The following is a 5,144-nucleotide window of genomic DNA, read 5'->3' as shown; positions in this document are numbered from 1 at the left end:
CCCCAGGGGACAGGCTACCAGCATGACAATGAATTACTGAGGAGATGGTCTATTATAATACATGGATTATTCGAATCTGGGGCACCAACAAAACAAGAGAGAATAGAAACGGAAAAATATGAATTGCATGAGATATTGAGATGTACTGGAGCAGGAATGGCAGAACACGAGGTGGATATCAGCCGGCGGGTTGGACCTTACAATTGTACCAAGAATAGACCTGTTCTGGTGCAATTCTCCAATGAGGAGGCTGTGGAGTACATAATGAGGAACAAGCATTTACTCAGAGGAAGTGAAACCCATTACAATGTGTTTATAGAGAGGTTTATGACGAAAGATGAGCAAATAGCCCACAAGAATAGATGGCAACAACGACACCGAACTAGCCTCTCAGGTAGTCTCCCCTCCCAGGTCACATCCCAGATCACCTCCCAGGTCGCATCCTCCCCAACTCAGCCCTCCTATACCTCCCCCCTGCCTCAGCCCCTCAAAACCCCCCTGTCCCTTCCACATTTGCACCTCCCCAACGATTCCCCTGCCCCTGCTACATCACACCTGTCAACAACCCCAGTGGGTCAAGCCATGCCCTCCCCAAACCCACCTTCCCATCCCCCCTCCCCAACTACCCCTTCCTACTCCCCTGCCCCTTCTACCCCATTGACTTCAATTCCATCTACTCCATCCCAGCATCCACTGCACCCCTCTTCCACTCACCCCCAAACCCCACCCAACCCTCACCCCTCCTATGCACCTCCAGCCTACATTTAACCTCCTCACCTTGTAACCCCCTAACACCTTCCCCCATCTCCCTCTTCCCCTCTTCTACCCCAAAACCCCCACCTACTCCCGATTCCCCCCTAACTAATACACCCTCTCTTCCACTCCCAGCACCCATGCTCCATTCTCATCTCAGCCCTCTGCCCTCAGTATCCCTCTCCCCCCCAACCTCTCAACCTCTATCTGACTCTCAGTCTCACTCTATTTCTCAACCCCCCTATGCTATTCAGACCCCTAACTTTCAGACCCATTATGCCCTTCCTATCCCCCTAGATGCCCAGACCCCATTCGCCTACCAGGCACTCCCAGGCACCCCCCTAGCACCCCCTCATTCACCCCCACAGCCCCCACTCGCCCCCCAGTTCCTCCCAGACCCCCAGTGAAAGGGGGAACTCTGACACCCGAGTTTCCAAGAAGAGTCTCAAGGTTAGGTACACGAATGCTGATAGGGTAGCCAATAAAGCAGAGGAGATAAAAGAAAGAGTTAGTGAGGCAGACCCAGACATAGTGGCAATAGTGGAAACTAAAATAAATGGCATGATCTCGGATGCAATCTTTCCAGAGGGGTACCAGGTGATAAGAAAAGAAAGGACACAGAGACAGGGAGGAGGAGTGGCACTACTAATAAAGCGGAAATGGAAGTTTGATGAGCTGGAAAATCCGGGTACCAATGAAAGCACGAGCTTCATACATGGAACTCTGACAGTGGATGGGAAGAAGATTTTAATCTTGGTACTCTACAATCCCCCACCAAACAGTAGAAGGCCGAGGCAGGAGTACGAAGACAGCAACAAGACATGTATAGATGAACTGCAGAGGGCAGCAACTATAGCGCATAGAATGAGAGCGAAGCTGCTGGTCATGGGGGACCTAAATCACGGAGAGATAGATTGGGAAACGAGGAATCCCCATGGCGGGGAGGAGACCTGGGGAGCGAAGCTGGTAGACGTTATGGACAAGAATTTCCTAACACAGCATGTGAAAGAAGATACTAGGGAAAGAGGAGGGGATATGCCCAGCCTATTAGATCTCATTTTCACCCAGAATGTAGAAGACATCGAGCAGTTGGAACATGAAATACCACTAGGAGCTAGAGACCATTGGGTCCTAGTCTTTGACTACATGATGGAGCTTAAAATTGTGACCAAAGGACAAGAGGACCGGGAAAGGAGACTTGATTACAGAAAAGGGGACTACAGAAGGATAAGGAACTACCTGGGAGAAGTGCAGTGGGAGGAAGAACTTAGAGGAAAAACAGTGCAAGGTATGATGAACCAAGTCATATTGAAATGCAAGGAGACCGAAGAGAGATTTATTCCAACAATAAAGGAAAAAAGCAGGAGGGAATATAATAACCCATGGTTTAATAGACAGCGTCAGGAAGCAAAGGTGAGAAGCAGCAGGGAGTGGAGGAAGTACAGAAGACAAAAGACAGAGGACAACAGGATTAGATGAAACAGAGCCAGGAATGATTACATTAACATAAGACGAGTGTCGGAAAGAAATTATGAGAATGATTTTGCAGTCAAAGCGAAAAAGCAACCTAAATTACTACATAGCCATATAAGAAGGAAGATGTCGGTAAATGACCAAGTGACAAGACTGAGGAAAACAGAAGGGGCATATACAGAAAGCAACAAGGAAATCTGCGAGGTACTGAATGCAAAATTCCATGGAGTGTTCACAACCTAGCCTGAGCAGCTCCCATTGTTAGAAGAGATTACCCAAGATGAAAGACTATCAGATATAGAGGTGACAGCAAAGGATGTAATGAAACAGTTGACAACACTGGATGCAAATAATGCTGTTGGACCAGACAAATTATCACCGTGGATACTTAAAGAGGCAGCAAAGGCTCTCAGCGTGCCTCTGGCAATGATCTTTAATGAATCACTTATGTCGGGAGAATTGCCCAGTTGCTGGAAGGAGGCAAATGTCGTACCGATTTTCAAAAAAGGTGATAGGGAGGAGGCACTTACCTACAGACCCGTATCACTGACAAGCATCCCCTGCAAAATACTTGAAAGAATAATTAAGCTAAGACTTGTTGAGCACCTGGAGAGCATTGGGTTTGTAAACAAGCACCAACTTGGGTTCTGGACAGGGAAATCATGCCTAACAAACCTTTTAGAATTCTATGATAAAGTAATAAGGATAAGGCAGGACAGAGAAGGCTGGGCAGACTGCATATTTCTTGACTGCCAAAAGGCCTTTGATACAGTACCGCACATGAGACTGCTATAAAAACTTGAGAGGCAGGCAGGAGTAAGCGGAAAGGCCCTAGTATGGGTGAAGAACTACCTAACAGGAAGGAGCCAGAGGGTAATGGTAAGGGGCGAGAAGTCAGACTGGCGTACAGTAACAAGTGGAGTACCTCAAGGATCGGTGCTGGGACCAATCCTCTTTCTAATTTACGTAAATGATATGTTTACAGGAGTGGAATCATACATGTCAATGTTTGCGGATGACGCAAAATTAATGAGAAGAGTTGTGACAGACGAGGATTGTAGGATCCTCCAAGAGGACTTAAACAGGTTGCAGAGATGGTCATGGAAATGGCTACTGGAGTTTAACACCAGTAAATGTAAAGTTATGGAAATGGGATCAGGTGACAGGAGACCAAAGGGACAGTACACAATGAAGGGGAACAGCTTACCTGTAACGATTCGAGAAAGAGACCTGGGAGTGGATGTGACACCTAATCTAGCTCCTGAGGCACATATAAGTAGGATAACGACAGCAGCGTACTCTACACTGGCGAAAATTAGAAATTCATTCAGAAACCTAAATGAGGAGGCTTTTATGGCGCTTTACACTGCCTACGTGAGACCCGTCTTGGAGTATGCCGCGCCATCATGAAGCCCCCACCTGAAGAAACACATAAAGAAACTGGAGAAGGTTCAGAGGTTTGCGACGAGGCTTGTCCCAGAGTTACGAGGGATGGAATATGAAGAGCGTCTGAAGGAACTGAACCTTACGACACTAGAGAAAAGAAGGGAGAGAGGAGATATGATAGGGACATATAAAATACTCAGGGGAATTGACAAAGTGGAAATAGATGAAAGGTTCATACGTAATAATAACAGAACGAGGGGACATGGGGGGAAACTGGAAACTCAGATGAGTCACAGAGATGTTAGGAAGTTTTCTTTTAGCGTGAGAGTAGTGGAAAAATGGAATGCACTTGGGGAACAGGTTGTGGAAGTAAATACTATTCATACTTTTAAAACTAGGTATGATAGGGAAATGGGACAGGAGTCATTGCTGTAAACAACCGAAAGCTGGAAAGGCGGGATCCAAGAGTCAATGCTCGATCCTGCAAGCACAAATAGGTGAGTACAAATAGGTGAGTACACACACACATACACCCAAAAGCACAAGACGAAGCTGGAAAAAGTCCAAAGGTATGCCACTAGACTAGTCCCAGAACTAAGAGGCATGAGTTACGAGGAAAGGCTGCAGGAAATGCACCTTACGACACCGGAAAACAAAAGAGTAAGGGGAGACATGATCTCATCCTACAAAATCCTCAGAGGAATTGACCGGGTAAACAAGGATAAACTATTCAACACTGGTGGGTCGCGAACAAGGGGGACACATGTGGAAACTGAGTACCCACATGAGCCACAGAGACGTTAGAAGGAACTTTTTCAGTGTCAGAGTAGTTAACGGATGGAATGCATTAGGCAGCGATGTAGTGGAGGCTGACTCCATGCACAGTTTTAAATGTAGATATGATAAATCCCAGTAGGCTCAGGAATCTGTACTCCAGTTGATTGACAGTTGAGAGGCGGGACCAAAGAGCCAAAGCTCAACCCCCGCAAGCACAAATAGGTGAGTACAAATAGGTGATTACACACACACACACACACACACACACACACACACACACACACACACACACACACACACACACACACACACACTGGAAACCTCACTTCGCTGGAAGACAGAAGAGTTAGGGGGGACATGATCACCACATTCAAGATTCTGAAGGGGATTGATAGGGTAGATAAAGGCAGTCTATTTAACACAAGGGGAACACGCACAAGGGGACACAGGTGGAAACTGAGTGCCCAAATGAGCCACAGAGATATTAGAAAGAACTTTTTTAGTGTCAGAGTGGTTGACAAATGGAATGCATTAGGAAGTGATGTGGTGGAGGCTGACTCCATACACAGTTTCAAGTGTAGATATGATAGACCCCGATAGGCTCATGAATCTGTATACCTGTTGATTGACGGTTGAGAGGCGGGACCAAAGAGCCAGAGCTCAACCCCCGCAAACACAACTAGGTGAGTACAACTAGGTGAGTACACACACACACACACGCACGCACACACACACACACGTATCCCCTTGTCACT

Source organism: Procambarus clarkii, chromosome 32, assembly GCF_040958095.1.
Source record: "Procambarus clarkii isolate CNS0578487 chromosome 32, FALCON_Pclarkii_2.0, whole genome shotgun sequence".
Classification (NCBI taxonomy): Eukaryota; Metazoa; Arthropoda; class Malacostraca; order Decapoda; family Cambaridae; genus Procambarus; species Procambarus clarkii.
Note: the sequence above shows the minus strand (reverse complement) of the source record.